The sequence below is a fragment of the Electrophorus electricus genome, chromosome 5, assembly GCF_013358815.1.
Source record: "Electrophorus electricus isolate fEleEle1 chromosome 5, fEleEle1.pri, whole genome shotgun sequence".
NCBI classification, from domain to species: domain Eukaryota; kingdom Metazoa; phylum Chordata; class Actinopteri; order Gymnotiformes; family Gymnotidae; genus Electrophorus; species Electrophorus electricus.
Window position 1 is genome coordinate 28,695,201 of NC_049539.1, and position 18,152 is coordinate 28,713,352.

The 18,152-nt window shown below is 42.6% G+C and overlaps 1 pseudogene; it reads left to right on the forward strand.

The window, feature by feature from the left end:
• Positions 1–2,870: 2,870 nt before the first annotated feature.
• LOC113568935 lies at positions 2,871–13,026 on the forward strand (annotated as a pseudogene).
• The last annotated feature ends 5,126 nt before the right edge of the window (positions 13,027–18,152 follow it).

Below are 18,152 nucleotides of genomic sequence, written 5' to 3' on the forward strand. Positions count from 1 at the left end.
CTCGATAGTGCAGGTGTAGAAGTTCCGCAGTACCTGTGGTTGTAATTTGAAGTGAAGGCTAATTGGCTATGGGGTAGTGTCCAATGTCAGCCAGAGGAGGATGCCCCCCCCCCCCTCCTCTTTGAGTCTTGGTTGCTCTCAAGGTTTCTTCCTCTTGCTCTGGGGAGTTTTTCCTTGCCACTGTCACCCTTGTCTTAGTCACTGGGGGCTTGGACTTTGACATTTGTAAAGCTGCTTTCTGGGGTAGGTGTTGCGGGGCTGTCAGTGGGCTATTTGGCTGTTGGGGGTATTTAGGTTTGAGGGGTAATAGCATCAAAGGAAACAAATGGGCAGCTCTGAAAGTTCTCTGTGAAAAGAACTGGCGGAGAAAGAGCGGAAAGCTCTTAGCATGAAGAAAGTGTGACGGAAGCACATGACAGCACCACACTCCTCCTCTTCCTCTCCTTCATCACTCTTTCTCTCATACACCCCATGTTCTCTCCTTCCTCTCTGGAACCCTGCTGTGCTACAGCACTCAGCTACTAGTGTACACCTCTCTCTCTCTCTCTCTCTCTCTATCACAAACACGCACACACACACTACACTTCTCTCTCTCACACACATATACTCTACCTCTTTCACACACACACACATTACTTTTCTCTCTCTCACACACACATACTATACCTCTTTCTCACACACACTACACCTTGCTCTCTCTCTCTTTCACACACACATACATTACACCACTTTGTCTTTATTTGACATGTACAAAAAATCAAAGCACTCAACAGCAATGAGAGTCAGCATTCAGGAAGTTGAGAAAATCAGAAGATGAACTTCTCTACTACTGATACCAGCAGGGGTTACTACAAAGGAATTCCTCGAGATCAACTGAAACCTTAATTCTGGGGTCTTTTATCCTCTTAGTGAGTGTCATTCCTCCAATCATAGTCCTCTCTCTTATTTTCATATCTCTTACTGAAGTGACATTCCTCCAATCATAGTCCTCTCTCTTATTTTCATATCTCTTACTGAAGTGTCATTCCTCCAATCATGGTCCTCTCTCTTATTTTCATATCTCTTAGTGAAGTGTCATTCCTCCAATCACGGTCCTCTCTCTTATTTCCATATCTCTTAGTGAAGTGTCATTCCTCCAATCACGGTCCTCTCTCTTATCTTCATATCTCTTAGTGAAGTGTCATTCCTCCAATCACAGTCCTCTGTCTTGCCTTCTGTTATTAATCTCACTTTCTCTTATAGAGAGCTTTGGACAAACGTCCATTAATACCTGCTTGATCAGACCATCATTGTGTATTAACACCTGCTGTTTTGTCATCACTTTTCTCCAGTTGTTATTTATGACCCAGGTTATGGTGTGAGTGTGTGAAGATCTACAGCATTGTTGCCCTGATTTACTGTCTTAAATGAAGTCCCAGGTCAACAGACTTACCGTCTTAAATTAAATGAGAGCAGTAAAGAGAAAAGGGAGGTATATTTTTATCCTTTTGTTCAAAAAGTGCAAATAATTGGCCGCTTAAATTTGTGTACACTTAGTGTACACTTCTCTCTCTCTCTCTCATATATATATATAGTCACACACACTACACCTCACTCCCTCTCACACACACTACCACCTCACTCTCTCTCTTTCTATCACACACACACACACACACACACACACACACACACACACACACACACACACACACACACACACTTCACTCTCTCTCACACACATACATTACACCATTTTGTCTTTATTTGACCTGTGCAAAAAATCAAAGCACTCAACAGCAATGAGAGTCAGCATTCAGGATGTTGTCATATCTCTTAGTGAAGTGTCATTCCTCCAATCAGTCCTCTCTCTTATTTCCATATGTCTTAGTGAAGTGTCATTCCTCCAATCACGGTCCTCTCTCTTATTTTCATATCTCTTAGTGAAGTGTCATTCCTCTAATCACAGTCACAATAGTAGACACAACAGTAGTAAATGTAATTGATTTATTATTTATTAGCTAAATATATACAGCTGACGTGCTGTGATGTCTTAGGGTTAATATGATGAATGTGAACCTTGATGGCAAAGTAAGGTTAGTTCATTATGTAACATAATGTAATATTGCATATAGTCTGATAATGTGCTCTCAGTGTACTAACTAGAGTAAGTGAATTATAGGTTAGTTCATTATGTAACATAATGTAATATTGAATATAGTCTGATAATGTGCTATCAGTGTACTAACTAGAGTAAGTGAGTTCCTTTATGTTTTCTTCTTAGAGGCAGTACAGAAGTTTGGCTTTCCACTAAAGTCTGATCAACAAACAGATTTGGCTCACCCTGGTACTCATTCCTCAGTGATTGGAGCATTAGCTGTCAGTTAAAGATGTAGAATCTTATTTTTATGTTATATAAATGTTATACTGGACGTCAGCTGCTGTATTCTTCTTTTTTTGAGTAGTTTGATCGTTTCAACCATTTACAGATTCTTTAGTTAAATAATTTGTAGTCTTACTCTAAGCAGCGCTGACAGCAGGTTCTTCTGGTAGAGTGGACGCCATCACAAGCAGATGTTATGCTGCACTCAGAGCTACCATGAAGTGAGAAACCTCACACTGTAAAGTGTCTGTTGATCTGCACTTTCAGTTGATCGCAAACCCACCATGTCAAATAAAGACCAAAAGTCTGAAACTGAAAAAAAAAGATCTCAAAGTGGTTATAAAAGTGAAAACAGAATTCTTTTGAATTAATAAATCATATTCAATCATTTAATCAAAGCTGATGTATTCTTCAAAGTTCAAAATCAAAAGTCAGGAAATAACGAAGCTAGGCAACATTAATGAATGATATTCATGTTCGTGATGAACACCAACAACATTCAACATTCGTGATGAACACCAACAACAACCTGCCGATAGTGGCAGGTTGTCTCGCTGCATTCGGGAGTGATTCAGAATCAGAAAATGAATCAGCCCAATGCAAGTCCCGAGAAAGTAGACCCAGACGCAATCTCACATCTTCAGCCTTTAAAATCTGGAAGAAAGACGAGTTTATCTGTTCTTAATTCAGCACCTGAGGTCGCCGTCAAGGTATGGTACATGTCGGCTAGCATGTCTGGGTAGCTAACGCTAACTAGCTAACTCGCTAACGGTAGCTCGATTAGCTAGTTAGCTAACCTAGCTAAATAACTTGCTCAGCTAGTTAACGCTACCTAGATACATTTTATTTGACGCGAGTTTCCTCGTGTGGTTATATTTAAAACCTTTATATAGGACTCATATACGGTGACATGAAGTGTGGTGTGCCGCCTAAAAGACAACAACGCTAGCGTAACTAAGAATATCATGAAGTAACACAATGTGTAAATAGCTTGCAAAGTAGCTAGCTAGGTGGCTATCTTAATAATATCCTTCATTAATGTTGCCTAGCTTCGTTATTTCCTGACTTCTTAAATAACCAGCGTTCGTTGGCCATCTAGATTGTTAATTTACAATGTCTTCGTGTTGCTGTATTGCAGGAAGATGTTGAGACGGGCACACACATTGATCCCTCACTCAAAGAGCTCCTCTACAACCCTACTTACGAAACCATGTTTGCACCCGAGGTAAGGTCACGGTCAAGAGAGTTTATATGTGGTAAAGGAACCATTTCAGTGTTTTGTTTAACGTAAAGCCCCGTCCTCTGTGTGTTGTAGTTTGGAGCAGTTAATCCATTCAAAACGCAGCAAATGGCTGCGCCAAGGAACATGCTTTCTGGATATGCTGAGCCCGCCCATGTCAACGATTTCATGTTTGAACAACAAAGAAGGACGTTTTCCACTTTCGGTAAGGGACATGCATATTTTACATTTACTAAAGAGAATTTGTGTCTCAGAATGATTTGATCATGGTGCAATAGCCAGTGCTGTCAGTATTCTCACCACACTAGTTATATTGAGTATTATGAAATATTCATACTTAGTTTAAATCTTTATTTCTGAGCACGAGATGTTCACTATATTTTAATAGGGTATGCGTTAGACCATCTGTGGACAGCAGTCAAGTCTCATCCAGCAGCTACATAGGAGCAGTGGAGGAAGCAGAGAAAAAGAAAGGTACTAGACATGACCTGGTTTTTCTCTGCTCATTGGTTGCAATTGGTTGTGGGTCTGCCTGAAGCTACAACCACCCCATCCCACCTTCCCTGTTGCTGCTTGGACAGTTCTTTGCAGCTGTGCACATCTGTTCTCCACAGGGTTGACCGTGTTTGAGTCGGGCCTAAAGAAGGAGAAGAGGAAGCGGGTGAAAGGGGGAGACGCGTCAGAGATCGACAGCTTCTTGGGGCCCTGGGCCAAGTATCAGGATGAGAAGAACGTGGCCAAACCTTCAGAGGTCAGAGTTTGCCCACATGGGTTCCTTATACTCTATGATAATCACTTGGGCTTTTTTGTTTGTTTTTGTTTTTATCTTTGCTTGCTTTGCACCTTTTGGCAGGCTGTCTAATCCAAATTTGTTAGCCGTTACTTCACAACATAAAGGCTAGGTTTAGCCTAGGCAGCGCGTTTATATATCATTTACTTCAATTGCACTTTGAGGATCCCACTCTGTCATATTCTGTTTGATAGGAGGAGCAGAAGGAGCTGGACGAAATCACGGCAAAGAGGCAGAAAAGAGGCAAGAATGAGGAAGAGGCCTTTGCTGAGGAGAAAACCATTCTACACGGTAAGACACATGGCAGCTGTTCCAACCCATTACGCTTCACAGGGTCAGATTTACTTTTGTCCACAGCATGAATTTGTTCAGCTCCCGTTACTTTCTTAAAGCTAGCAGGACTACCATAATCCCTCTCAAGTTTCTCTGATTTTCTTTTTGTTGAAATGGCTAAAAGCCTCTTTCCTCACCCTTTGATGTGTCTTCGCTCCACAGTCAAAGACGTGTATGACTACCAGGACCGCTCGTACCTGCACGTCCCGCAGGACGTGGGCATTAACCTGTGCTCGGCGGAAATACCCGACAAATGTTACCTGCCCAAGAAGCAGCTGCACGTCTGGACCGGGCACACCAAGGTGAGGAGGCGTGTGTGTGTGTTCTTGTGCATTCACGTGTGCGCACATGTTCACATGCATGCGCATCTGCATTTATGAGTGAGAGTAGACCGACTCTGATTGATTAATTATCTAATGGTGTGCATAATGATGAAGGAATGACAAATTAGTTTTGTGCATGTATTTGGGAGTGAGAGAGCGAAAGGGAAATGCATTACAGAGGAGGATGCTTTTGTGCTTGGTGGGAAATATCCGGAGAAATTACTTGCCTACATGGTGCCGTTTTTGAATGGAAGTGTTTTTACGAAGTGGCACAATATGAACAAAATATTAATTTCAGCTATTTTGAATAGAGATTGCACTAATACTTGAGCTGGAATACATCCTGTTTTCAGTTTAGTCTCTATGAAATCATTGTTACATTTATATTGGACTTTTCTAGCCAAGGGTGCTTTATAAACTATTTTTAAAAAAGGGAAAGAAATTGTATATTCAATCAATATACTATAATGTAACTGATTTGTAGATTTATCTTAAGAGTGGTGCTATGGTCACAAGTATTAATTTAAATGAACTGTGAGTAGTGTATTACATTACAAAGTTAGAATGCATGTCTGTGATTGATCAGGAAGTTTGAGTAGCTGTGATTTGTTAGAACACAGAGTACATTCACCAGGGCTATCAGCTACAATTAGAGGGCCCTGGACGTATGCAGTGATTGGGACGTTCATATGAAAAATACTGCCGTTTGTAACTTGCAGTGTTCTGAAGCATCAGCCAGTGAGAGAAACACAAACATAATTTTGGTTTTAATTTTGCAGGTAATGAATTGGCTCAAGTCTTGATTAGGATTAGATTTACCCTGTCTCACATAATGTCTGCTTTCAACGTGATTGGTGTTTGCCGTTTAGACTTGTGAACTCCTTAGCCTGGTCTGATATTCACTCACGATGTTTTCTGGAGCACTGGAGGTCAACATACCCGTCTCTCTCCTTCTTTTCTTGCTCCTCCTTTCTTCTATGCCTTTCTTTCTTTCTTTCTTTCTTTCTTTCTTTCTTTCTTTCTTTCTTTCTTCATCTCTCCATCTGTGTGTCAGCCTCAGAGCACTTCCTTTAGTTTATCCACACAGCCACAGAATAATCAGGACGCAGCTCTCAATTAAGGCAGCACTGAACATTACATTTGTGGGCCATGACGCCAGTGTGCGAAAGAGTAGAAGCTAATCTCGAGGCCCTTGTAAATGTCTCTTGAAAGCAGGTGGTGTTTAATTGCACATGAAGTGCACACACACAGTTGGCTCATCTCCTCTCCACTCCATGTGAGCGCCATTCAGTTGTTTCCTGGGTCTGGCCACCTGCTTCTCTCCTGCTCTATGGACTGTAAGATCAAGGTAGATTTTATCCCTCACAGTCAGACTTACTGAGCATGCCTCTGGGGAAAACAAAGTGGTGTTCATTCTGATGGCTGTTTCTGAGGATGGTGGGTGGCTGGGGGGGTTCACAAATCGTTTTTCTAAGCAATTACTCTTTGTCTGTAATCGTTTTTCATAAGCATTCACTATTATAAGTATCGGCAGGGATGTGTTGCATAATGCCGAATACCTCCGCCTAACAGGCTCCCAAATGTGGGTATTCAGTGAGGAATATGATCATTAATTTATGTAGTACGTTTCTCACTGTTAAGGCCACTTTGCAATAGCAATAATAATAATGTTACAAATTAGTGGTTGACTAATTAATCAACTGATTAATGCCATTTTGTGACGGTCGGCTTTAGCTGATCGCCCCCTCTCCACCCTTCACCCCTGTGGCAAAGTTAGTTTAAGAATTGCCTTTGGAAATTGTTGCATTTTTTTTCTAATTTAGTTGCTACATTTTTTTTTAATCAGTGCACTACAGAGTGCAGATCTACAACAGAGATAATGCAGACAATAACAGTGTTAAATGTTCATTTAAATTATGCAATTTTTGGTCGCATTTGATGTTAATATTAAATTGTTGTATTTTATAAGGTACAGAAAGTTATACCAGTATTATATATTGCCCATCTGCCTCCCTACTCTCTAAATATTGCCATCAGCCATTAAAAATCTTATAGCGGTTGCCCTCTAATACGAATAAAATAAGTTACAGATAGCTGGGTTCTATCCTTAAGATGAGTGATTTTTACTTTTGCAAAATAAATTGTTGCTACATGCAATATCTGATCCCTAACCGTTCAAGAAACGTTTGGAAGCCTGTATAAGGAGAGCTGGGAAGTCTACAGTGACAGGAGGTGCTTACGGACATTTATTGGTAAGAAGGGGTGTTTCCTGAGTAGCTGTTTCATAATCCAGAAAGCTCTTGACTCCATCTTAGAATGCTGTTATAAAAGGACATTTAGGGCACAAATTTTAAAGGAAAAGAACTCAGGTTTGCAATGTACCTGCAGAAAGATCTGGTGCTCCAGATGAATATAGTGATGTTATTTTGTTTGCACCTCGAGGCAGAGAATTGATGAGACTGAGCTTGAGAACATGAAAGGCTCTCAGAACATGGTGCCCTCTGATCAATGTCTCTCCCTCTTTCCCTGCTTCCCTCTGTCTCTCCCTCCTCTGTTCTCTTTATTGAGCTTTGTCAGATACCACCAGAATGTTTTTGCTTGTGTTATGGTTTCATGAGGGAGTGTGCAGGTAACGTGTACAGAATCTTCTGATGTTTTCCCAGCCTATAGACGAAGTGGAGTAAAGTCGAAACGGGCTTTTCTACTGGTCCGGTTGTGCTTGTCGAGATCCATCCATCGTGTATTATTCAACAATGAGGCGGTTGCCGGGCGATCGAGCCCCATAGCATGAGCACCGGCTCACTGGAGGCGTCGTTAAGGGGTCCCTGCTACCCAAGCCAGTATCTGTGGGGCACCACCCCGGTTACATTCGCCAGCTGTTGCAGAAACCCCTCCAAACCAGTGCTGGGTGGTCCACAGCAAGTTTTGTCTCATAACTGTCACACATGTTGCATGTACAAATAGAAAAGAATAGAGCAGGATACTCTGTCGGTGTATCTCTCTCTTTCACATTCTCTCTCACATGTACTGTCACATTATACTTCTTGTTGTCATGTCATTTTCCGCTGGTGATCTCAGTCTACCTTATTATATGTGCTTGTCCGGGACACAACAGTGTCAGAACAGATGAAGGCAAATGCTAATGGCTTGCTTTCTCCATGGCCCTTCTCCTTGCTGCAGGTCACAGTAAGGCAGTGCGCGACATCTGCTTCAACAACGCTGGAACTCAATTCCTCAGTGCAGGTTACGATCGCTACCTCAAGCTGTGGGACTCTGAGACAGGTGAGCACCACGCACACACCTTTTGGAGACCAACCTGTTTTCTGTGCCTCCCTAGCTTCCAAGTGTTTCTCTCACATTGAGTTGGCATGCAACTTTTCTGTAGTTGGGGTCTTTAAAGAAGAGCACTCTGCCAGTCGTGTCTCTGTACGGATGGGAGTCTCCTTCACCAGCATATACTCGTCCCTTCTCTCTGCTCCTCCACTAGGAGGAGCCACTCATACAGGGCGCACAGGGTTGTTCTTGGGTCAGATTCTGAAACCGGATGTGGGGTAACTCGCACCGCTGTGCTTTGATCAGTGCCATCCGTGTCTGAGCTTAGGATTCACTCACTCAGGCGACCTGCTTCCTTCCCACCCCGTACTCCTCTGGGGAGAGGAGTGCACCTCCTGTGTGCTGAAAGAGGTTGAGGGGTGGAGGATGTTGGTGTGTGCTGGCCACTCTGACAGAATTCCTTCTGCCTTCAGGTCAGTGCATCTCCAGGTTCACTAACAGGAAAGTCCCCTACTGTATAAAGTTTAACCCAGATGAGGACAAACAAAACCTGTTTGTTGCTAGAATGTCGGACAAGAAGATTGTGCAGGTAAGCTATATATATGCATGCATTGGGGGGGGGGGGGGTGTACGTGTGCACATGCCTGAGATAGACTGCCTAAGACTGTCCTTAGCGTTCATCTTGCTGTTAGTTTTTAGGTGTTAGACTGTCCACACATGCATGCTCGCACATCCCCAAACCCACACCAAAGAGAAGCCTTGGTTACCCTCAGTAAATCTGAAGACAGGACCTTATTTCACGCTCTGTGCTTCCCTCAATAGAAGGAGAGAGTGTTTGTGTGTGTATGTGCAATGTGAGGAGGAGGGGTACTGAAGGATGGATAGATTCACATGAGGGAGAAGTTGAGGAGGAGAGCGAATGAGTGCAGTCCTTCAGCAGCAAACATGATGGGAGTAAATAATCAAAGCTGAAAAACTACTCACCTCTCCTTCCCTCAGCCTCCAGCTCCATCTCATCAGTCTCTGTCACAGGCAGAGACCAAAAGTCATCATCTGATCTGCTACCGTAGGGATACATTAGAGAGTGTGTGTGAGTGTGTGTGTGTGTGTGTGTGTGGAGAATAAAGCCCTGTTCCTGCCCCGCTGTCACCTACCTAGTGGGACATCCGCTCTGGGGAGGTGGTGCAGGAGTACGACCGCCACCTGGGAGCCGTCAACACCATCACGTTTGTGGACGAGAACCGCCGCTTCGTCAGCACCTCCGATGACAAGCTTGCGCGTGTGGGAGTGGTGAGTGGGCGGTGCCACATTCACATATGAATGAACAACCTTTCGTTTCTCATATTGATTTTAACTCGGTGTGTTGTATGTGACCACACTGAGCTTGATGGGTTGCTGGTTAATGTGTGAGTCAAATGCAGAATTGGCCAGCAGTAGTTGGATTCAGTGCATATGGGGAAAGTTTTTAGATGCATATTTAAAATTTTTCATTTTCAAATGCAAAACATTGACTTAAACTGTGTGTATAGACACGCTCCAGCTGGCCATGTCAACATCTGTGTGCAGTATAATCTGTAAAAGACATTAAGCAAATGCACTGTTTTAATATTGTAATTGCATGCAGAACCGAGGTAAATAAGTTCTTTGCCATGAGACCTCCGTGCTTGAGGAGTCTCCATTGCTCTGGGCCATAACGTGGATTTGTCTGTTGTCTTGGGTGTCTAGTATTCAGACCCCTCTGCAAAAATATAGAACACCTGGGGTTAGTCAGTTATCTGTCTCTTGGCGAGAGTCTTTAGAGTGGACTTATTTACATGTAGATGTTGATTGGCTTTCAGCTTAGGCCTTGGTGGTAGTTTGACACTGGGGCACTAATTATTGCCACGGTAACTTTTTAAATAGGCATTAAATACCATGTATCGTATAGTGTGTGGCACAGGGCAATTACTCTCAGATGTGATGAATGTAGCAGTTTTTGGGTTCGGCCATGACTAGGCATGATGCAGCTCCATTTCCTCACAGTTGATCCAGTAGCACTTAGTGCTATATCCAAACACTTGAATACTATTTTGTGTGACTTTGCCCTATCTTGTGCATCCCTACAACTTTAGCCCCAATTTCCTTTAGAATACTCTTTGGTAATTATTTTCATAGCTTTTCATCTGATTTACAGTCTGACCAATGGTACTTGAATTAATTTTCTGGATAAAAAGTAAACTTGGAGCTTCCATTGTAAGTAATTAGTCATTTTTGTCAGAAAATTTTATCTAAAACCAATATCACTTTAAGGCAGGCAGTACAGTTCTCTTGGAGAATATATTAATCTGATTTGTTAGTAGTGTGATGGATCAAGGAGAACATGAACTTTTTCACATTTTCTTTTTTGTTGTCCTAGTGTCATTAGCTATGAGACATTAATTTGCTGTTAACTTCTGTGCGACATTGCCTTTTGATGAATTTTCACATCAATACACTGTCTTAACTGTTAAAATCTCCACTTTCTGGAGATTTTCTTTTTTTTTTTTGAGTCACTCCACACTGACGTGCTCCCTAGGTGGTGAGACGGATGAGGATAAGACTGGACTGCAGTATCATTGTCTTACAAGCTACATTTTTCTCAGTAGATTTTGTAGCTTCTGCCAGTATTTGCGTTTTGTAGTCTGGGAAGGACTACAAAACCCACTGTCTCTCTTTGGTGTAGGAAAGATGACAAATTTACCTTCTTTGTCAACAGAGTGGCACTGGCTAATCAGGAGTGTTTAGTTACACAGCCAGAACAGAAAGAAAAGGAGGAAAACCACAATAAAATAAGTTTGAGGCTCAAATATTTAAAAATGTAGCTCCACATCATTTGCACTTGTTTGTGTAGGTCGAGTGGCCCGGTCTGCTTCCTCTACACCATAGTTTGGTGCTAAACATTAAATGCACTCACGTTGCATGAACTGAAGGTGTCTGGTTTTCATCAACACCTGCTCTCGTTTTTTTTAGGGACATTCCAGTGGATTTCAAGTACATTGTGGAGCCCAGTATGCATTCGATGCCTGCGGTGACGTTATCACCCAGTGGTGAGTGTGCTTTTGCTTGGGCATTGCTTCACTGGTACAATACCTCCTCTGCATGCACATGCACACACCCACTTTACTTTCCACATTCAGACTTCCATTAAATTCTTTGTCCCCAAAGTGAGTAGTTGTGCGCATGATATTTTTCGATTCCATTTCTCTTTCCCCCAGTGTCTCATGCGAAGTTCTCAGATTTGTTTTTACACATCTTGTTTCCTTCCTGGTAGTGCATAATTTATGGAAATCTTACGTACTCTCTCACTCACATAAAGACCAAACTGTAGGAAGGAAATGGAAAAGAGGCAGAAAAATGAACTCTTCCTCACCTCTCTTCCCTTATTCTTTCTTTTCTTTTTATATATATATATATATATTAGTCTATTTTCTTTTGTTTTCAATTTCTATTTTCCCTGAAAGCGTGCATTGAAGGGCTTGGGCCCGTACGCCATTAGGGGGAGCCAAGCAGGCTGGTGCAAGTTTTAACTGACTATGCAGTGGGCCTAATGTGGGGCTCATGCAGACTGAGCGGGGTGCCACCTCCCGAAGAACACACGATAGATAAAAAGCAGCTGTTTTGCGGCTGAAGTACGCACTCGAGTGCCAACTCGAGTGTTCACTCGAGCTGATCAAAGGGATCGCTACTTCAGTGGCCAACGCCACCTTTGATCTCGCTGACAGCCACGTGTATCAAGGCAGGTGGAGGTTGCTTTTTTCTGCTCCTTCACATGTGCTTGTTCTCTTTTGAGGGGGATTTTGTGTGCTGATCTGTTTACATGCCCTTGCCTTCCTCTTCACGTGGGCAGACGTCTGAGTCGAGAGCACATCAGATACTCAGCTGGCTTTAGAAACAGCGCTGCTACCATTACAAAGTTTAGTTCACCACTGCACAGTTTTGAACTGGATATCTTTATCTGTATGTCTGCTTGCTTTCTTGTAGGCAAATGGCTAGCCTGTCAGTCCATGGATAATCAGATCCTGATATTCGGAGCCCAGAATCGGTTCAGGCTCAACAAGAAGAAAGTGTTTAAGGGCCACATGGTTGCCGGGTATGCCTGCCAGGTGGACTTCTCTCCCGATATGAGGTAAGTGCTCTCCTCAGTCACATGACTCTCTTTCCAGTAATGGATCTACCGTAAGTCTATAGTGGACGCAGTATCATTGTGCTGTGCTGCCATAATGTGCTTGTCTCATCGCCCCCAACTGTAGTTATGTGGTGTCTGGTGATGCTGACGGGAAGCTGAACATCTGGGACTGGAAGACCACCAAGCTGTACCACCGAATCAAGGCACACGACAAGGTGTGCATCAGCGCCCTCTGGCACCCCCACGAGACCTCCAAGGTCATCACCTGCGGCTGGGACGGACAAATCAAACTCTGGGACTAACAAGACAAGAGGGGAAAGGAAGGGGAAGAGCCGGTGGAAGAGTGAGCCTCAACAGCAGAGGGAGGAGACAGTCAGGTTGCTCCATTCAACCCCCCACCATGGTCTTTGCTCAGCTGAGCAGCTTTAGCGTCTGCTCCTTAGTAGAGAGTGGCTCAGTTCTCCAACCCTTGCTGTTTCACTGATGTATTTTATATTCTAGGCTTTGCTCAGTGCTGTGTGTGAATACTGAAGTTTATGGACTGGCATCCAGTCCTGATTTCTAGTGTAATTCCCCGCCCCCCCCCTCCCCGCATATGGGTATTTTAAATTCTCTTCTATATTTTTATTTCATTATTAAGGAGTCCTCCACTGCTAAAGCCGTGCATATCAGCACTTCAGTTCAGCGTGAGGCATCTGTTTCTAAGTGTAATAAAACATTTTGTACATCAGTCTGTTTGGTATCACTGGTGATCAGAATCAGACATGGCTGACAGCACAAGGGGTTGTCATTTGTATATTTGATGTAAGTTGTCTCTATCCTCTGACTACGTTGTATGGGCTAACCAAATGAATCACCATGGCCAGTTCCTCTCCTCTAACCTGGTCTAACTGGATCTGATCAATATTATAGTTGTTTTACATGCAGCTGATATTTTAGGATGATTTTGGCCCTCATTTTCTAATCATCTGAAATGGGACAAATGTGTACAAAACATCTTTGTTTCCAAGCAGGCTGAAAGTGCTATAAATAATTTTTCTAGAAGACATTTGGCAGTTTCTGCCCAAACTTCACTATGGCCTTTAAACAAGGTGATAGCAAACAGCCAACACAAAGCCAAAAGCAGATTAATAACACGGAGCTGGGAGGCACTAATCCGCCTCGTGTCATGAATCTACTGACGCAGTGACAAACTGCATTGCTTCCTTTTGATGATAAACATGCCTGATTCTCAAAGGCAAGTCAAATTTCCTTTGGACGGCGAGCGTACTTTGTGCACCACAATCAGATGATGATTTATTGTTTGTTTATCTTTGAACAAGAGGAGTCAAGGTGAGACTGCTAATGCAAAGCCCCTATTTTGCACTCCTTTCTTATGCCACTTTCGTTCCCTGTGAGTGCAGTTCATTTACTCGTTTGTTTGGTTTAATTAAGTGCCCAGAGTTCTGGCTTCAGTGAGGAGCAGATGCCTCGTTGGAAGCTATATAACCAGGCATTTGACTTATAAAGGGGGAGACCACTTTGTAAGTGTGAAAGGCTGGTTTCTATAGTTTTTTGTTTTGTTTTTACACATAGGAGACCATAGTACTGAAAGCCGAAGCACATGAACGCGCTTAAGCAAGCACGGCTTATGTCTCTCTCGCACGCATGCACATGCAAGGGAAGTCAACTTCCTGGGTCTCATCCATAATTTATCACGTCACTGTATTCTGATGCAGCAAAGTCAAACCATTTCTATGTAGTCAGCTAATATTTCGGAGAAGCTTTATGTGCTGATAGTGATGATACTGAAAAAAAATTCTCCCCAAGGATGAGGGAGGGAACATTTGTCCAAGCAGTCTGCGTCGACAGCCCAGGGGCTCATTCTCCTGTGCTCTCTGACCAACCTTCTTAAATCGCAGGACCGCTCTGTAGTCAGCTGTGCGTCTCTTAGATTTTGACCATACCAGAGACAAAACTAGTCTGCTGTGTTCGGTTTGAGCTCTTTTCCTGCCTGTAGCTCTATTCCAACCTCATTACTTCTCTTTTTTTGAGCCTGTTCATTTGCCCGCCAGCCAAGACTCGCTCACCCTGTGTCTCCCAGAATGAAGGGTCATCGTTCTCGGACCAGATTCTTCCGATAAGAGGCGGAGGGTCAAACGCCTGACCAGTAGCCAGCAGTAGACGGGCTCTCTCCCGCGGAAGCTTTTCTAACTGCGTCGCTGACCCTCTGGAAATAATACGACCTTTACATAAAACACTGCTGAGCGCTTAGAAGCACTTATAGCCCCCCTTTGTCCTCATCTTTTTCCCTACAAAGGATGATGCAGCTCTGCCATATGAAAACAGCACTACAGTGAACAGGCCAAACTGTCAAATCTGAACACATCTGGTTGCAACTTTTGGCCTCAACGTTTGCCCTTCTGAACAATGTTCCCCTTAATTCAAATTCGTGCCAGGCAAGTCGATCTCCCTGCGGAGCGTAACGTGTGTTGACCCACCCCAGTATATAAGTGCTGCTTGTGTTGTGTAGGTTCCTCTGAAGAAAGAGGCGTGGTTTTGCGGAGACACTGTAGCTGTGCTAGAGACTGAAATGTGCATGCTCAAGCTCTCTCAGCAGGCTAAACCAATAGCGCACCACGTTTGGCTCGTCCCCGCCCACCTCGAACCCCGCCCAATGCAGGTGGACCTCAAGAAGCAGGAGGCCTACAGAATGCAAAACTCCTTCCAGGACCAGATTCTCTAGAATCTTCCATTCTGCACTCTCCATGTCTACTTTCAGCACATCCACCTGTGAGGAGAAAGCATGCAAACAAGCATTCACTTCATCAGTGATTCATCGTGGACTAACAATCGCACTGCATCTGATTCTTTTGTCTGACTGTTGGCAGGAAACCAGACAAAGAACAGCTAAACTTCGACTGCTGAGATCCCTTGCCTCATTATTTCTCATGCATTCAGGACTTTCATTAAAAAAGTTCAGTCTGCTGCTGCCTGAGTGAAGCACAATTGTTACATTTGGCTCATTTCCTTTCATTGGGCAGCTCTGGCTCCATGAGTACACTTTTAATAACTGAATTGAATTGACACCTAACAAGACACTGTAGGCTTTTGTTACCAGTAAGGGGTGATCTTTATAATCACAGCTATTCTTTATTTCCTAATATTGGTGTGCAGCAGCTCATTAGCATTTATCAGTTAGATAAGCTATGTAAATTTGCATCAGACCACGTATAGACGTTTTCATGCATTGTCTCAATATTTTTATCGAAATCATGGACGAGAGTGTGATAGCTCTCCATGTGGATGTCTCCAGATGTCAGTTATCAAATGGTAAGTTTTCAAATTAACTGTGAACTCCAGACGGGTGTTTCGCACACACATGAATTGAGGTGCATTCCCTCTTTCTCCATCTTGTGTCCAGCTAGAACACTGTCCAAAGTGTCGTGTTTCTCTGGAAACTGTGTACTTCACTACAATTCTGAATTGAATCTCTGCAACTTTTACTACAGTACACTACAGCTGAAGAAGATTCCAGAAAGGAACCAGAACTTTTGTACTATACATAGAAAGGTGGGGCCTCCATGGATCAAACTTGTTTTTCCAGCACATCCCACAGATGCTTGGTCGGATTGAGATCTAGGAAATTTGCAGGCCAATTCAAGTTCAAGTTCAAGTTCGGTTTATTCGTCACATACATAGTCATACACAGTATAACTCGCAGTGAAATGGTGGAGAGTGCTCTGTCCAAACTGAGGAAGAGAAACACCCCTATGCACAGGGGTGCATAGAGAAAAAAATATATATGCAGATAAATATATATATTCTATGTATGTACAAAATTCAACACCAATTCAACACCTTGAAAGCTTTTTCATATTTCTCAAACAACAAATGAGTTTTTTTCCAGTGTGGTAAGGCACATTATCCTGCTAAAAGAGGCCATTGTCATTAGGGAATACAATTCCTATGAAGGGGTATACTTGGTGTACAACAATGTTTATGCAGGCAGAAAATTGCCCTTGCCTCCTTCCCATTGTGACTGCTGGTGATATCTTCCCGAGTTACGCAAAGCACCTGCACTCAGCCATCCACATTACATAAAAGAAAACACGATCCACTGGGCCAGGCCACTTTTCTGCAGTGTCTACATGACCCTGTTGCTGGTTCACTGCTTGTCTTTGCTTGGGCCACTTTTGGTAGGTACTAACCATTTCTGGGAATACCCCACAAGACCTGCCATTTGAGGTGCTCTGACCCAAACTAGGCATCACAATGTCCTATAGTTGCCAATGTCCTATAGTTCCTATTGGTTGCTCATTTTCCTGCTTCCAGCACATCGACATCAAGAACCTTGACAGGTGCCAAAGGGCTGGGATATATCAATGTTATTCATTTTCCCTATAAGTGGTTTTAACGTGGATGATCGGTGTATATTGAAGGTAGTCTATTGATTTTAAATGTAGTTCTATGCTCCTCTTGACAACAAGGAAGCATGCTTCGGTTACAAATGATGAACACTTTATAATGAATTTAGAAATGATTGGTTTACAAAACAGCTAGATCTAGGCAACTATCTTAAAATTGTTTAGTGGTACCACCGGGCAGTGGTAGCTCAGTGGTTAAGGTACTTGATTTGTAATTGGAAGGTTGCTGATTTAAGCCCCACCACTGCCAGGTTGCCGCTGTTGGGCCCATGAGCAAGGCCCTTAACCCTCAAGTGTACTCAGTCATAATTGTAAGTTGCTTTGGATAAAAGCATCAGATAAAAGCTTAAACATCTGAAGTAAATTAAACTCCCAGCATGGTCTCCTGTGCTAAATCAGATTTCCCTCAATAAATTTTGTTTCCCCCAGAAGACCTTTCTTGAGATGGTTCACAGAGTGTGCACTTCTGAACTTGGAACCCTAATCCCAGCACCTGTTTTTCAGCATTCTTGGTGTGATAAGTGGCTCATAGTTCTGAGCAAACAATATTGGCCATTTTCCAGGACAAAACCTTAGTTCAAAGTTTAATAGTTTTGGCTTCAGGACATGAATTTTCAACCTCTGTGGTCAGAAACCACCAGTGAGTTTGAGGGTTACAAACACAAACTGCACAGAAACAGAAGGGCTAACAGCATCTAATTGCACACAGTGTTTCTTATAAATAAATGTCACTAATGAAGTGGGTGGAAAGTATATGTGGTTGCATATTTATCTTCATTTACCCTGTCTCCATGTTTAGCTAATCAGAATGGTCTATCATTATTGAACGTCTGTCTTAAAGAATATTAGCACCTTTTGACTTATCATATTTTTTAGGATTAAGACAAGCAAAAAGGCATGTGAGAAAATATCTGTTGTTTATCATCTTATATGGATAATATAGAAATTGAACCCTTCATTCAAGTTATTGAAACAATTTTTCTCCTTAAAAATGTCATTATTCTATATATTCTTATAAGAAAAGCTGACAAATATTTATATTCACATTTGACCTTTGACCTTTTTATAAGCACTCCTGCGTCTACAGGAACTCCTAAGTCATCTTGCATGAGTTCCTATTTCACTGGGTGTAATTATCTAGCAATACACAAGCCAGATACCTTTCATCACCCATCAACATTAGAGAATCTACAAATGGTATTAAATATTAATGACCTTAATCAATCAGATGAGACAAAAGCTGTAATAAATAATGCCACTCCTACTATTACTATGTCCACTATA